This window comes from Lepidothrix coronata, unplaced genomic scaffold, assembly GCF_001604755.1.
Source record: "Lepidothrix coronata isolate B3197 unplaced genomic scaffold, Lepidothrix_coronata-1.0 Scaffold14, whole genome shotgun sequence".
In the NCBI taxonomy this organism is placed as follows: Eukaryota; Metazoa; Chordata; class Aves; order Passeriformes; family Pipridae; genus Lepidothrix; species Lepidothrix coronata.
This window is the reverse complement of record NW_016690194.1, coordinates 8,537,017-8,555,178: the sequence shown is the minus strand read 5'-3', so window position 1 is coordinate 8,555,178 and position 18,162 is coordinate 8,537,017. Positions and strand designations below refer to the sequence as shown.

At 36.0% G+C, this 18,162-nt stretch overlaps 1 long non-coding RNA gene across 1 annotated transcript; it reads left to right on the top strand.

Moving 5' to 3' along the window:
• The first annotated feature begins 4,297 nt into the window (after positions 1-4,297).
• LOC108493080 lies at positions 4,298-17,677 on the top strand. The gene is made up of 5 exons (XR_001873325.1): positions 4,298-4,624; positions 5,398-5,536; positions 6,307-6,363; positions 14,792-14,942; positions 17,373-17,677. It is a non-coding gene; the product is annotated as an uncharacterized LOC108493080 (long non-coding RNA).
• Positions 17,678-18,162: the final 485 nt, after the last annotated feature.

The window sequence follows — 18,162 nt, the reverse complement described above, 5'->3', positions numbered from 1 at the left end:
GCTGTCCCTCTAGATCAACATAATAATTTTTATGCTTTCCAATATGAACAATTTCAAATCAGACCAGGATGTTACCTTCTTGCAAAATTTTTTGTGAACTGAAGGTAAATATTTTAAAAGATAATCTTACTTAAAAAACATTTAAATATTTTAAACAGCTTTTCATTGTTTAACCTGATCAAAGCTATAAACACAGAGCTATAGTTGTGGCAGACAGCTTTTGTTTCTTCATAAACCATTTAACAAGGAAAATCTTTCGATCTTTGGATGAGGACATTATAGTCAGTTATTCTTAAAGAGCAATTTAGAAAAAAAATAGGTATTTTGAGCTATCTGATCTGGATTTCTGAATCTTTTGAGAACCCTTCATTTCTGTCCCTTAAGAAGAAAAGTGCACAAATCTCAGACTTCATCCATGCAAAGATGAAATAGACTTAACAGGACACATTTTTATTGTGGGAATAGAATCTGTAAATTAGGGCCTGTTTTATTGTGCACCAAATTAACTCTAGTTTCAACAGATTGCTGAGTTTCTCTTGAACTGCAACAGAAAAAGACCCTTTCTGTTCTGGGACCCCTACCAATGTGGTGTTTCATTCTGTCCTCAAAGCTGAGTCACAGTGTTGTTAAATTTTGTGGATGTAAGGGGGGAACTCATAAACATTGGGGCAATAGTGTAAACAATAAGAAAACGCAAGACCTATGCACTGAGAAAATACTTCAGCTACTAAGCTCTAATTTTAGTGTGACAGACAACTACCTTATTGCATTTTTTTTCTCTGATAGATGAAAGTCTGAAAAATAGGGTTTCCTTTCCTTTTTTATTTCTTTTGGCAACTTGAGGTTCAAATAAAGTGGCACAATTTGGAAAATTAATTTGAATATGCACAATTTGCTGAGTCTAGATCCTCACTTAGAAACATTTGTTCTGTCAGACTCTTTGGATGCAGAGCTATAATGAAGTTGCAAAAGACTGGTTTGCAAAACTTGCTGTATAGTCCAGATATACAGCACAATAGCACATGTAGAATTACCATAAATACAATGAGGAAACAAATTAAAAAAGTTTACTGGGTAAGTCAGAATGTGTATTTATAACACAGGGAAACTAGGTATTACTATTGATCAAGACACATTGATTAGTATAAGCAAAGTAAGTTGTCAACTGGCATGTCTGCTTTGAGATATTGGTCTGTCATGTCATTGAAGTTACTTCAATTTACATCAGAGAAGAATATTCCTTCTCTGTATATTTCATCATGTTCCTAGATAAACTTATTTCACTTCATACTAACTTTAATAAATTAAAAAAACATTCAAATCTGAAAAAGGGAAAAAAAAAGTACTTACTGAAAATTTGGGTCATGTCCTTGAGCTACAGAATAAATAATATAATAATTAAGCATTCTGTATATCATTCATGAAAGTGGATATCTAATTATAGTAAATCTCCTACCAGAAAAACATGTGAAAAAGATTTTGTAAAGAAATGAGGGTGTAATTTATTTAATTATTACCTTTGTTCTCTCACCTGCGTTTGACTTGCCCACAAAGATATCAACTATCAAAGAGAAAAAATAATTGAAGGATCACATCTTTAAACTAACAAGAAACAGTGCGACTAGTCTAGATGTAAGCCAGTCAAAAAAAAAAAAATCAACCCAAACCAAAACACCACACCTAACTTAGCATATAATTTAAGCAGGTTATAACAATATTTGAGTAGACTGAGGTCCACTGGTGATAATGTTATCTGTCACACCACTTATGTTAACAGTACAAACACAGATTTTTTTGTTTTGTTTTATTTTAGTGTAGATGTTTCTTAACATTTGAATTGATTGCTGCATTGCTGTAAGTCTGGATATGTAATAACACCACGGAGCATGGGCTGACTATATGCCTGGCTAATCTGAAGATTCAGTAGATGATGCCAACCACAAGTGGAAAGGCAAAATCAGAAAAGCCTCATCAGAGGATGAGGTACAACCAGAAGAGGACATAAGAAGTGAGAAGATGTTCTTCTCAGAGTACATGAGTAGTAAGAGGAAGACTGAGGTCTGATAGTCAATAAAGAATAACACAGACAGCCCTAAGGCTGAAGTTTTCACATCCTTTGACCACTGGTTCTGTTGAAACTGTATATATATGTATGTTTGATTTCCAAATATATGTACATACACATTTACATTGTATCTACAAATATGTATAAAATGTATTTAACTTGTATAGATTTATGTATAGATCAGGAAAGTTATCACAGTGATGGAAGCATTGAGAATACTGACAAATCAGCTCTGTTTCAAAAATCAGAGCAGAATTCTGCAGGATTGACATTCATTAATAACACACAGTGGTTGGCTCTACATCACTGTCAGGTATTTTCATGGCTTAGGCAAATAAACAGCTTTTAAGATGCTTATGGTAAACTTTTTTTATATATACAGTGATATGGAGTGACTGCTGAAATTCCCTGATGGTTTCAGTGGCCAAGGTGCAGGTGATGTAGCCTTGACTGGAGTGGATGACCTCCTTCTCCCCTTTTCTCCTCTTTCCTCCTCCTCAGCCTCCTGCCCTGAATAAAAGGGGATTATCATATCTGCTCTCAGAAGAGTTAATCTTAAGTTGAAGACCAGGATTTTTTTCCAGTTTCAACACACGACTTCCCCATGTGCCCTACACCCTTTATTCTTGCAAATTTAGACTCAATAGAAGGAAGATATTTCATGCAATGAGGGTTGTGAGGCCCTGTCACAGGTTGCTCAGGGAAGATGTGGCTGCCCCATCGCTGGAAGTGTCCAAGGCCAGGTTGGACAGGGCTTGGAGCAACCCGGGACAGTGGAAGGTGTCCCTGCCCATGACAGGGAGTGGAATGAGATGAGCTTTAAGGTCCCTTCCAAACCACTTTATGATGACTCTATGGTGCAGATAAACTGTCATAATTATGCTATTTCACTGACTTTGCCTGGTTTCAAGCCAAGCAAATATGAATTGTACCTTTTTTGGTCTACAACTAATTAATAAATACAACAAACCTCTGATGTAGCTGCAGTTATTGTTAACAAGATCAGCTAATAATGCGGCTAATGCAATTAGTATAAATAATAAGGTAATAGACAATCATTGTGCAGTACAAAATACCAGACAAGACACTACTTAAAAAAACTCTCTGTTTTTCACTGGAAGGGTGTGGTGACAAGATATTGGAAATGCTGACTCGTGTCACGCCATTTAAGATGCAGGCAACAAAATAGGAAATAGTCTGTATATAACTTGATTATAGCAAGGCTCTTGACTCAGTTGAAAAAGTATATTTTTGTGCTCAAAAATAGTCATATAATTATGTGAATTTCTCATTATATGATTATAGAAGTATAGTGTTATAGAAATAAGGTAAAAGTGACTAGAAAACCATATTTATAATAACCGTAAATGTTTATTTTCCACAGCAAAGTATATATCAAGTATGATTGTGCAAAGATCAGCAATATTTCATTAATTACAAGGGCAATAGAAGGAACAATGTTCACTTTTGAATTAATAGTTTAATCAACCTGAGATAGATTAAAAGAACCCCAGAGAATGGATTAGAGTTAAAAATTGAATAAAGATAGACAAAATTCAATATATATTTTACTGAAAAAAAAAATCTGATATTATATTCAATGACCACCTGAATATGACCTAGCAAAGGCATGAAGTTGCAAACAAGCAGTTGTCTTATGGGGTGGGGACTATAGTAGCCTACAAGATCAGTGAAGTAATTATTCCAATCAGCTTTGGCAAAGTCTCTTTGGTATTCTGTGTCCTTTCAGATCCTAGACCTTGAGGTTTTGGCTGTATAAGCCTGGATATCCTTCCTTGAAGAGCCCTTCATTATTCTTTGATCAGTAAAAATTTGAAGCCCTCCTCCAGCCACAGAGGATTTTTTAAGTCATGTCCAGTCAAGTTCACAGACATTTATTAGTGGTTATTATTTGGTAACACTGACTAGTACAGTCAGGTGATACTGGACAATTCATTAACAAAGGATAACTCCTGCTGATGACAAGTAACAGATGCTCTATTTTACCTCATGATTTTATGTAGTGTATCAGTTTGGCCTGGCTCTCCTGCCAAGTCCGAGCTGTCTCCTACCCCCTCCCACTCTCCCCAAGTGAGGAAAAAAAGCGAACAACAGAAAAAAACCTGAAAGAAGTTCAAACGAAACAGGATTATATCAAATATATATATTTTACATATAAAACCAGATATATACAGTGATAATACTATATACCTATAACCCCCATACCCCCAATTAGCTTCCTAAAGGGAAGAGGGAAATGGAGAAGGATAAAAAGGACAAAAAAAAGGATGAAAAGGGACAGAAGCAAAAGAGGTATGCACAATCTAAAAATCTGGTAACCAGCAAAATAAAGAACTGGCAAAATCTCACCACTTTCCTTGAGAGAAGCGGGACGGCTGGACGCTGCCCAGCGCTCTCCCCTCACGTGTGGCAGACAACAGCAGTCACTGCAGGCCTCAGCTCCACATAAGCAAGACCGAGACAGGGACCCACCGTTCTTGAACCTCACCGGAAAGGAAGAGAGCGAGCTCTCTTATCTACACCTTATTTATACCTCAGGTATCGTAAAGGAATAGCAAGGAATACATCCTGGGTCACCTTCCTAGTTCCTTCCTGGTTACAAGCTGGTCTCTGGGAAGGCTCAAGGTGAAAACCATCACATGTAGATATAAATACAAACTAGCTTCTTTTGAGATTGATAGAAATGTGTTTAAATTCAAGAGTTCTTTTTTTCTGTTGTCTTTTGGGTCTATTTTCCTTCTCCTTCTGAATGTACTGTTGTGCATCTACATAAGTTTCAAGTCTAGATGAATACTTGCATTAATTACTGCATGGCTGAATGCTACTGTAGACACTTACAGCATTTGCAAAGCCTTGCAATGCTTTCTTTCAACGAAGCAGTCATTAATTCATTCTAATTTCATTAAAGCTTGTACAACTTCACTTGAGATTTATCAAGATAACATGACATGGTATGCCTCTAAAATTTCTATCAGCTGCAATGTGCAAGAAATTGAAATAAATAAGGTATCTAATGTCTTACATGCATTTGAATCCAGTCAAATAAGATCAGCTGTAGCTGAATGGAGGAGTAATGATTGTATGAGAAGGGAAGGGAAATAAACAAATAATGGGGCAGTGATGGTGAAGAACAAATTGTCCTTGTCTAGTACAAGTTCATGTATCTGATGTGTGTGGAAGTTATGGTGGAAAGGGAAAGATATATTGTACTTACACCAATTTCTATAATTGCTGATTTTTGTGATATTTAGAGTCATGTGACATATACTCAGAAAAACATAATCTCATAATATCCATTTTCTCTTCTGTAGTGTTATTCACAATTGCTATAATTTAAAATTAGCCTCCAATAAAAAGTGGGAAGCATGATTTTCTGTTAGAAAGAAAATTTTCTCTTTCCGTGGATTTTGTGAAGACAGAATTACCACGAACCTTGCAAACTTTTTCTTTGTAAGTTTCTAAATTTTAAATCTTCTTTAAATCACATGAATTTTCCCTGTTTTGCATTCACACCTATGTAGAATGAGTCACAGTTTTTACTTCTTCAGGGAAATCCATAATAAATCCAAAATCTTAAGTGGATGACAGCATTATATACTCTCTCTGTGTAGGTGTAACTGATTGCCCAGGTGAAAGTGAGCTGCTACCTCTGAGTCAGTTCCATATTCGATCAATTTCTGCATTTATTTGGCAGGGTTTCCAGGACTATTTTTACTCAAATATTTTGTAACTTACTTTCTGTCAGCCTTACCAGTATTAGTGCTCGATTAACAGGGATAATAATCAGTATATGTTCAAAGAAATCTTAATTAATTTAGGCACCATTTGCTGTACACAAAACAGTCAAGAGACAAAATTTATCAACTGGAATGTGCAATAAATTTTTGGAAATGATTAGTTACATATATCCTTTAGTGAATCATGAATGTGTAGAAAAATCAAATGTGTACAAAATCAGCCTGGGCTGAGTACTTGCATCTGTGTAACTTAGGCTGGTCTGGTATAAATGATTTTTAGTATTCTGACTTAAGGTGCTGAGAGAATGAGCAGATAATTCAGCAATGCTTATTGTATTTTTAAAGGCAGTTAAAAGCTGCCTACATTAAAGTTTCTAATTGGAGGCATTGGCTTTGAAATAATTGCTCCCTGAAATTCTCTTATCATATGCTTAGGGTTTGAAGGTTCAGTTTTTCATTTTTCATTTCACTCATTTCTTGCAGGAAAAAAAGGATCTGCATTTCACTCACTCTGCTGTGATGCTGTTGGACATGAGACATGTAAGTTTAAATTTTCAAAGGCAGGAGTAGTTCAGTGGCTGACTTCCTTTGTGATCTTCTTCCACTTTTTTCAACCCATAACCTGTGGTTACTTATTACATTCTGTCAGAGTAGGAGGGCATTTATCTAAGTCCATTATTTAATGATTTTTTTTCCAGAGGACCTGAAACTCAGAGTGTGAGGGAGGTATTTTCCCACTCCCCTCACGTCTACCCTGCACTTCCTCCATGCGATGAACTTAACCATGCTTACAATCAGGATAAATAATTTATCATGAGGGTTTTCAACATGCACCTCACCAGCAGAGTTTCCAGTTTTTCTATCTGCCAACACAGCAGTAAAACAAAGCCATAATGTGCAAGGGAAAAAAAAATTGAAAATAAAAAAATTTGAAAGTTAAAGATTAAACTCCATCTGAATTAGGACTGGTGGCCAGGTGGTGTCTTCTCTACTCTTTTGGTAGGGAACTTTCACATACATATTGATGCCCTCCCAATTACCTGTTTTCCTATACTACATTGTCTTTTTGTATCTGCTCAGATGCAAGACATTAAATGCCTTTAATAGGGTACTCTTCTAATCTATGATACAACTTAAAAAAAAAACAAGCAAGAAAACAGGAAATTGTTCATTCTAAGAACCTCATGTAGGAATGAATAGTGTACAATTACAGTGTAACATAACTATAGGTAATATTTTACACATTGGAATAACTTTTGAATATTGTAAAGCTATTATCAGTAAAACAGCATCACAGATAAAGAAACCCCAAACCGAAGCAAAGCTCTCTCTTGCTATCACTAGAACATGAAAAATATAAAAGGTGTTCTAAATACTGATAAAATCTGCTCCTAAAAATACTTCAAACAGTACCCTTGAAAGTGTTTCACATATAACTTACCTTTCTAAATCCTAACCAAGATTAATACTTACAGAGTAAATATGCATTTCATTGACAAGTGGGATAAAAGACTGCAAACAAGAGGACTTTCTGCTGTCAGGACTTTATTGTACTGCTATCTATTAATGCTGCCAGAAAGTTTCATCATTAATCGTAGAATTCCTTCCTCTTTACTACAGACATTGTCCAATGGATCTCATGACAGCTTAATGAAAAATTCCTCTTTACATATTTAGATGAAAAATTGGATGTCTTTTTTTCTCATACTTGTTCTTTTTATGGTGTCTTTCTGTAAGATGCAATACCATAAATTATACTTGTTCTATGTAACTATCAGTCCAATAATTTGCCTTATCTGTGCTCCTCAGTGTGATCCATAATTTATATGAGGCTCCCTGGTATCAGAGAGACCACATTGTGAAGTAATCCAAAACACCCCTCACTTCATCACTCAAAATTTGGGAACAACTTTTGGTTTCCAAGGTTTTTGGGACAGCAATTGTCTAAAATGAATCATAGGTCTCTGTCCTGTGAGATTGATGGTTGTCAGTGTGAGCATTTGAAAGTTTGCCTCAGTGATAGATAGCAACGTATTGTAGTTAATAACAGCTTTTTCTTCTAGGTGACACATTAGCTTAACTTTCACAAATAACTTCTTTACTCTATACTGTACTCCCAAGATATCACAGCTATATTTAATGTTACCACGTAAGTAGCCAGTAAAGGATAGAGGTTTTTAGATTCTTTCTTTTTTTTTTCTTTTTTTTTTTTAATAGACCTAGCAAGTGTATTCCCATGTTATTTAACTTGGTTCTTTTGATATGTGATGTGCCAAATCTGTCTCTTCTGCAGCTTGGAAATTTACATCCAAGCATTTTTTCTTTTTTATCAATTCTATAATGCTTAGACATTGCAACTTTACTGTCAGTGATGACACTGAACACTAAAATGGTGATAAAAATATAATAGATTTGTCTTTTTATAGATCTAGACACACATCCTACTAATTTAAGGTGATGCTGTTCTTCACAGAGCATTCATTCCACAGCAGCCCCATTAGCTCATGTGGCTACGTGTGATTAATTCAGGAGGCACAATAACCTGTATCTGTCTGTGCTGGTTTAAGAGTCAACCAGCAGAGGAAATGAACTCAACTCAAAGGAGAGACCACAAGTCAGAATAACAATTTATTAAAACAACACAGCAAGCACAATCACACAAACAAACAATTGGTCCCAACCCACAAAACCCACATGTACAACCCAGTACCCTGGGGCATGAACAAAGTGGTGTTCCCTGGGCCCCGCTTGAGTCCAAAGTAAAGGGAGAGGGGGAAAAAAACCTGCTGGTGGGAGAGCTGTTGCAGTCTGGTCAGAAGCGGTGATTGTAGTGGTTGAGAGCGATGAGCTGCAGTCTTCCTCTGGATCCCACGAGTGGTTGCAAAAGTTCTGAAACTCCAGGTTTATATATTCTCCAGTTCAGGCAGAAATGGTCAATCCTTCCCTCAGAGCGGGGAGTTCCATAAAAGGCTCAGAGTGGGGACTTCCATAAAAGGTGTGAGGACAAGAGCATCCTCCTATCTCACAGGCCTCTTAACACTTAGTTTATAGCCTAAGGAGTCAGGCTCTATGGGCAGAGGGTGTGAATAGTCTATTGACAACAGTTTCTGGGTAATGGCATGGAAGGCTATAGAATACACAGTTTTGGGTTACACCCATACCATGATGAACTGATCTCAGCTGTCCTAACTAGGACACTGTCTTTCCAAGACATTTGCATCCTGAGAAATGGAGATTCCACGGACATCACACAGCTGAAGTTACGTCCCATGAGATGAGAATTTGCTTTGGACTTTGACTGTAAGTTTCCTCTGTCTTGCAAATGAATTTTCAATTTCTTTTCAACACATTTTAGAAAAAAAAAGAAACCAATCTCCCAACAGAAAAAAATGCCTCCCCATCCTGCCCAAACCCACACCCCCCCAAAAAAAAACAATTAAAAAAAAAACAAACCAAAACCACAACAAACCACCCATACAAAGAGGACTATTCCTTCTCAGAAATAAAGTGACAATTTAGATTCAGATCTTATACACATTCCTTTGTGTGTTTGAACCTGTTGTTACCTGGGTCCATAATACTTAAAATGAGGCAATTACACTGAGCAATCTATAGAGATGCTGAGTATGTGGTTGCCCTGGCAACAGATATAAAGTTCAGAAAAAACTTCCTCTGCACCCCTGTTTTTTTCCATTTCTTCTCATGATCACCAAAATTATATGTTTCTAAGGTTTAACTAACTGATATGTTGTAAATCAGGTATATTAAAGCAGTGTTCTTTAGAAATGTTGGATGCTTGCTATCAATTCAAATAAAACAGTGTGTGTGAAAACAAGACATCTGACAAAGTCGATGATTAAGTGTCAGTGAGGCAAATGAAATTACAGATTTGTCCCTTTCTTTAGGGAAAAGTATCTTTGTCTGACAATTACAGAGAGAGTATGATTCACAGCATTATCCATATTGAAATATTAAAAATAATATTCCTAGAATAGAAACTGGGCTTCTAAATTAAAAATATCTTCTTGGCCTAATATTTTTTAATTACTCGATGAAGTCAAAAACTTTCAAGGTCAACTTTTTAGTCAATTTTGTATGATCAGCTTCACCTAATTTTTTAATACAGTTTTGTATTGCATTTTAAAAATGGTAATTTAAAACTCACTAGTCTAACGAAAAGACTAAATGTTTATGCTGCTTCAGGAGAATCATTTCACAGTACATTAACAGTGTTTATATTGGAATCAACTGGAACACTGCATCTGGCAGGTCATGGATACATGTAAATTGATGGGTGCATGGTTTAAATACATAACAAGTTTCAGGTTCCTTGGCCTGTCCAGCTCTGAAATCAAACTGGCCAAATAATCCTGATTGCATGTCCTTGATTTTATGCAACAGAAGAAAATGTTCCACATGATAGGCAATTATTTTCCAGAATATTCTTGCTGTGACTTCTAGAGGAATTCTTATGAGATGATGGCCTGCACTATCAGGCCAAAAGGACACTAAACCCACTGGAAGAAATGGATAATTATCTTTTAAAAATAGCCAGTTTACTCACTAAGTTACCTAACAAAGGAAAATCCTCATCTTGGTGTTTGTCTGCTACTGTAAATCTGAAACATGAAACATGATGTTCCACATAAGGGAAAATATTACAAATAGTGGGAATGTGCTAAAGAAAAGGACATTAATGAATACATTGATGAATTGTTCCAATGATTAAAAATTTGCAAATTTTGAAGGTAATTCACCCAAAGTACTGTTTCATTCAACCTCAAACTATATGAAAATTTAAATAAATTATGAATAAGAAAATAATTTTGAACAGGTTCACTAAGAAGTGCTATTGAAAACTATTTGACTCAGGACAAAGAACCAACACAACTCAGGAATAAGCTCTAGTCCCAGGTTATAGTCTTGATTTAAGTATATTTCTCAAGGGTCCATCACTCTGAAAAATATTCAAATTTTTCCAGAGGTGGAAGACAAAGAGAATAATAGTGACTATGCTGCTGCTCAGCAAATGTTTTGCTCTTATTCTGTGCAGGAGGAGTGGCATTTAAAGAGAAAAGATTGCTGCAAATGCATTACAGAACAACCTCTGTTCTGGGCATATTCTTAAAATACAAAAAAATCCTATTCAAAGGCTTGTTCTAAATAGACAAAAGAGAGTAAGCTCAGTGGAAAGAATAAGCCAGTCTTATTTTTATCCAAAATGTTCAGAATTCATCCTTGGAAAGATTAAATTTCTTATCCACCCAAGTCAGGTTGACTGCAAAATAGAGGAAGTATATGATTTATTTTATAAAGTTCAAGTATATCAGCTGGAAAGAGGAGAGACAGGAAGATATCTATATGTTTTAACAAACAACTGAGATCCAATAATGTGAAATGATTCTAAAAATGCAAATGAATCATCAGATGCTTCCAACTGAAAAATATAATCAGTTTGTGCAAAGCAGAGATGAATTTTCTTGCGAATTTCTTTGGAACCATAGGAGAAAATGGTTTCTGGAGTGATTAAACAAGGGCGACAACTTTTTAACCAAAAGTATGATGTTAATCCAAGAAGAAATGTACTTAAATGGGTTGTTGGTCCAGGAATTAGAGGCACTTCTGTAAGGATGAGACAAATGAAGTCCTGGAAAAGCTTCTGAGAATAACTAATCTAGAGATGTTGAGGGTAGGAAAAACAGTGAGTTCTTGTAAATTTTCAAGGAAAAAATTATCAGTTTATGAAACAGATTGCATTGTAGCTGTTGTAATTGTAAACTATAATTGCTACGAAGTATTTATGATTGCATTTCCCCAGTTTCCTACAGCCAACTGGAAAAGGATTAAAACAGTTACTTTAAATACCCTGTGACCTAATGCTTTCTGCTGGATAATTCCACTTCAATCTGTATTTTGTTTTACTGAATTCAGTGAGTAATTTCTGTTGATTTTTTTCCCTTTGCTAGGTGCTTCAATTTCAATTTTCATTTGCATTTTAATGATTTACATATTTCCAGAGGGAGTTGAATACATCCAGAAGGCCCACACTGAGAAATAAATTGAAAGGTTTTAAAGACAATAAAAATGTTCACTGTTGCCCTCCCCTCTATGGAAACTCTTATCACTTAACTCCTTATCACAAGATTCACTGCTAATTAGTTTATACATTTGTAAACCTAAGTGTCCCCACTGAGGTATTAAGTTCACAAGTTTTCTACTGATATTAACTTAAGTGGAAGATATTGATCCTCTTAAAGGACTGAAGTCCTGCTGTTGAATGTCAACTGAATCATCCTAAAAGCAAAACATTAGTCTAAAAGAGAACAATAAGGACTTTTAAATTTTTTGTTTGTTTGTTTGCTTGCTTTTTTGGTTTTTTTTAACCTTTGAATTAATGCCTTGTGTTTCCTCCATGTATTTCCATTTGGTGTGATCCTGAACATAAAACAGAGCACAGGCAGTAAACTATGACATTAAGTATTTAATAAAATTAAAGTATTTTATCAAAGCATGAGAAATTAAATAAAAGTGAAATTCTTCATTAAAAGAAAATCAAACCAAATGAAAATGACTGCATAAGTTGCTGCATGGATGTTAAAACTCCAAGTAAAATCCATTGTTGCAATAGACTTTGAAGAAACATTTCTAAGAAAGTATGAGATGCCAGACAGAGACAGGCCTCGGCAATTTCAGAGGTGAAATAAGAAAGCAAATAAAAGGTTTTATTGTAAATGAGAAGCAGCAGTCAATGTTAATAAGGAGTAATGGGCTACAAGGAGGGGAAAATGAAACAATATCTGTGCTGGTAAGAACAGATACTCTGAAAGAGTAATGTGGTTAGAATATTGTAAAGAATAGGATAGAGATAATGTGGCAAGAATTTACAAAGCAAAAAACAAATTATATATGTGATCTTTGGACAAAGCAAATATGTTCCCACATGAACCTTGAGGAGCACTGTTTAGGTAGTTTTCTTACATACTGGCAAAAGCAGAAAACGAAGTCAAATCCATCCCATTCTTTTTATTCCATGGTTGAAGGGGAGAAGATATATGAGATGTTCAGTTGGTTTGTTACCTATCACACAGCAATTCCATGAGATATTGTTGAGCAAGAAAGGATTGACAGTCTTTCAATTCTTATGAATTTTTTTTAAAAAAAAGCTGTCAGAATATACTGGTGTCAAAATAAAGCTTGTGAACAAAATATCATGGTAGGTGAGAAAAGGAATAAAATAAAACAGTACAAACCCTATAAATACCACTAAAATAATTTGCACTTTGCTTTAAGCACATCTAAACACAAATCTGAAATCTTTTTCTGAGTTCTTCTTCCCCAGTCTTCTCCCATAGGAGCTTAATCCAAATTCCTTCAGGAATATCTGTGCTGCTGGTGTTCTGAGCACATTCAATTTGCATGAGGAAAAAACTAAACAAAGCTCATGGATTGGACAGGAAGTATAAGCAGTGGAAAAAAGAAAAATTCAATCATGTCATGAACATGAATATATAAATTATACATCTGACTGATATTCACACTGAGATTCCTTTAAACTGTGCTACCTCAAGTACGCTTATGCTAAAGCCCTTTCACATTTCCATGGAAGCTGCTGTGTAAACCTCCTGTGCTTGTGGTATCTGAGAGAATATGATTTGGGGTCTACAATGATGCAAGTCAGAGTGGTGCTTGCTAAAACACTTTTGGCTTTATGAATTGAGGCAGTCAAGCCCCCTAAAGAAATGAATTTATCTCAGAATTTGAAGTACGCTGCTAACACAAATTCTGCTGGTGAGACCAGCCTTTCACTGGCTCAGGTTGCTTTCCATATTTTTTTGTACCAGACAGCTGTAACAAAAAATGGCAAGAAGATAGCAATGTTCATTCAGCCAGATATTCTATGGTACAATGTCATCAGATTTGTAAATAAATTTCATTTTTCATGGATGAGAATCTCAAACCCACATAGCTATACATGCAAGGCTATATATTTATATATATGTATACTATATGAATACTGGATAATACATAATGAGGGGAAGCATATATATATATGCATATATGTATGTTACATTAATATGAATTAAGACATACATATGCACAGATAAATTTATTATTTATTCTATGACTTCTTATGTTGAAGTACATAGAGGTTGTCATGACAAACTTGTATTTCTTGGACAAAACTAATTCAAATTAATGTTATTTTTAAGAAATTGAAACATCTGAATTATGCAAAAAAATCTATCAGTTGAAAATACATGTGAATTGAGATTCATAATAGCTGCAAACCTGCGTTATAATACCCAATGCTTCTTCAGCCTTCAATTACTTCAACAATAAAATTAGACGCTCCAAGTATTTTCTTTTGTTATGCCACTTTATAAGTTATTATTTAAACACATTGTGCCAAGTTATGTGATTATAATTCCTCATCTTGCATTTCAGTCTCTTCTCTCATTAAAGTTCACTGCTAATTAAAAAAAAAAAAAGAAAGACTGAAATAACTTGCTGAGAAAGATTTTATGTGAGGCTTTTTCTCCAAGTCCTGCTTGCACTGGATTTTGATGTTTAAACACAGGTATGAAGTCCTATTTTAGGTAGTTTGGTGCAACCCTGAGGTTGCAGAAATTATCTGCTATCCCTGCATGAAAGTTTTGCATCTGGAACATCTACAGTGACACCAAATGCCCATATTAGGCAACTGGAGTGTTCCCAGAGCATCTGCTTATTAAAGCCTGTCTGAAACAAGTCTAGGGTTTAAATTTTAAACTCCAGTAACAGCTGGCTGTGAGGGTGACTGTTGCCTTAGATCAGTTTTTCTGTTTCCTTGTGTAAACTCCGATTCCTGAACCATGTCTGCACCTCCCCCGTTGGAAGCTGCCTTAGGAAGTAAACATTTTAAAATTGATAACTGTCACTGATAACACTGACTTTCCCCCCCTGCTCCCAAATCTGATTTGTTTTTCAGTGTTCTTGGGCTACACTGAAGCTGACCCTATACAAGTGATGGGGAGGCAGGAGTTGTCCTCACGACAGTCTGTGTATGTGGCAAAAAACACTGTGGATGCAGTGGCCAAAGTTAGTGCATACAGAGAGAGGAGGTTCCTGGAATAAAATGGGTAAGATTTCTGTAACATTAACCTCTTATCTTGCTGACTAAGTTAGCAAGACCTGGAAAATTGTCCAGGTCACTTTATCAATGGGAATAGAAAAGCTATCACTCCTGGGTCCTCTTGAGCAATCCTCTCTGTGTCCACTGTTGGAGTAAAGCTCTCCCCATATGACTTTATTCCCCATGTGACTTCCAAACAAACACATGCCAGTCTCTGAAATGCCCATAACCATGTCTTGTCCCATTATTCTACATTATTCATATGCATTTTGTGTTGTCTTCAAACTGCAGTGCAAGGAGCTTAATTCAAGAACTTGACTATTTCTCTATAAATCTGCTCTAAAATGGATGACTTAACATCTTTGATTGCTTGTTGCAGTGCAGCTTATGAAGCATAATATCATTTGGAGTCTCACAGCCCTGACACAATGTGTGCATAATGTACTGTAAATCACCTGTGCAAAGCCCTTGAGACAGAAAAATTGCAAGCAGGCATGGGGAGCAGTGTGCTTTCCTAACTCTCTTCAGTCTCTCCAGGGGGATATTTCGTTATGTCAGTTCAGGCAACATGAAGGCTAAGAGCTGAACCATGCATTTTCTACCTTCAATTATTCAAAAATCCACTGCAGAACACCCAGAAATGGCTGACAGCCTTGTAGGAACACGACCACGAGTGCTCTGTTCTCCAGGCTCAAGTTTCCATACCTGGTGGAGCCATTCAGGTTCCTAAAAACAGATAAATTATTTAGTATTCTGCTTCCACACCGCATTGCTGCAGCTGTGCTGCCTCCTTCCACTTTCTCTGAGAAGGCTTTAACAATATCTCCTTTTTTAAATAATTTCTCCTTCATTAATATCTCCTTTAGTTTTGCCAACTCTGCCACGGTCCGTGGGGGAGGAGCGAAGGGCCGCGGCACTGCACAAAGCGATCCAACGAGGGTTGAGGTTGCAATGCTATGCTACTTTAATGGCGGTGCACAACGATTTTATCAGCTCTGGCGTGGAATGAACCAGAAAATGGGGCGGAGCATGAGACAGACAACTGGGGAAATGAAGAGGGACTCAGGTGAAGAGGGAGGAATGGGGGAGGAACTGGGGAAGGAAAGAGAGAATGGTAGCTCTCTCCTCTGTGGAGCTTCTTCGGCCAATGAGAGGGGAAAGCAGGGAAGCAGGGAGCAGGCATGCCTGGGCAAGCCCGGGTATTACAAATCTCAGGGAATCATACAATGTATATATTTGTAAACACATAAGAACTGCAAAGTCCGTATAATAAAGTCCTTTCAATAGCTTATATCTTTTTCCATTCCTGAAACCGTTCCCATTCTGATCCTTGCTCCTCCACACTTCTCCACGTCACCTAAAAAGAAAATACCAAGAAATAAATGTGACCGAAAGGTTTTAGAACATCAACTCACAGATGTTCTGGAACCTACAGAATTTTGACAAAAAGTTAGCCTATTGTTAGTAATACTACACTATTACCTTGCTAACAAGAAGACTCCACAAGTTCAGAAAACTGGCACATTATTTTATGCTATTTTAATTCCTGCAAATTGTGACAGTTTGAAATGTGTCCTGAGAAGAGATCACCTTTAGCTTGTGTAGCAATGCATGTGGCCTCTAACAGGCAAAATATCTTTGCAATCTGCCATGTGAAGTACCATTTACCTGTCACCTAAAACTTACATTTCAAATGACGAAGTGGAGTAATGAAAATAACATAATTCAACTTAATATTTATTGTAGACAACCTTAGCTGGAATTCTTAATTAAACTTACAAGTTGGTGGCTTTTTCTATCCAATTTGTAGTCTTCATTTTAGTGTACAATTGCGCTTTTTTTCCTTATATTCATTCCTTTTGCTCAATAAATGAGGATCTTGCTTGTATTACACCCTACATGCTCCTTCCTTAGAACATTCCTTCAGGCTGATTGCTGAGAGAAGACATTTGCCTGCAGCATGGTTATGGCAATTATGGGAATGGTGGGAAAGAAATCCAAACTTTCTTCAGGGTTTGATGCAGGTAGCCAGATGAGCTTCTTATTAACAAAAAAACCCACAACCCTTTCTTTTTAGAAAAATATGTTAAAAACAAATGTCAGAACATCAACAACTCAAGGTTTTTTTAGGCACGGTATTCCATATCCTCAACTTAGCCTTTCCCACTAAAAAAAAAATAAAAAGGCTACAGATTGCTGTTTGGGTTTTATTTGTTTAAGGTTTTTTACTTATTTATGTATTTATTTAGTTGTTTTAATCTGCAGTGTGTTGATTTATATGGTATTGTCTACAAGTTTAATAATCTTGTGTTCTTACACAAGGTCCTGTTCTTCTAGGTCTGCTACATGACTAGACCCATTGCAGTTGCTCATTCAGGCATTTCATATTTTAATGTCTTTGGTAAATTTTTTTAAAGCTATGTGCTTTTTCTTTCAGATGAAAAAGGAGGTTGGTCCTGGCACTGTTCTGCGCAATAACCCAATAGATGCATCTTCAATACATGTTATTTTTTATTTCAGCATTACAGGCATATATTTTGTAAATTTTATTATGTGTTGCAGTATGTATTCATGGTCAAAGAATTAATTTTCTACCTACATTTTCTTTATTTTTATGATCCTTCATGATCAGTTGTTACTGTAGTTATGTGCTTATCTTTCCTTATTTTTTATTATTTTTCTTTTAGTATAAAGGATTTATTAGTGCATTTATAGAGCAACTTTTCACCTGTCTGAACAGCTTGCCCTTATAGCCAACAGTAAATGTCAGAATATATGGCAAATTCCAAGGCTGGCAGCATCTTAAAACAGTGAAGGACTATTTATGCCAGGCAGTTTAGTATGTCAGATTCAAAGAGCTGTGTCTGCCTTGGAGGGCTCTCATGGGTTAAGGACATATAGATGGCACAGACATACAGAGAAGAGAGTTTAAGAGATCAAGACTTCTACTCGTCTTTTACTCTGTAAGTCACTGCATTATGAGCATGTTGCAGGGCTACAGAATGTGAGATAATTGTACTGCACAGAACACCTACGTGCAGGTCAGCATCTGTGGGGGAGTGCTAAGAGTTTAATTCTGGCTGAATTACAGCCTTTTTTTTTTTTTCAGCAAGGTTTATTACTGAAAGGGGATGAAGACAGAGAAATACACAAATTGATTTTGTGTTGTATATCTCCCTGAGATATGCTTTTGCACAATATATATGGGCTGCCCTTTAAGAGGTTAT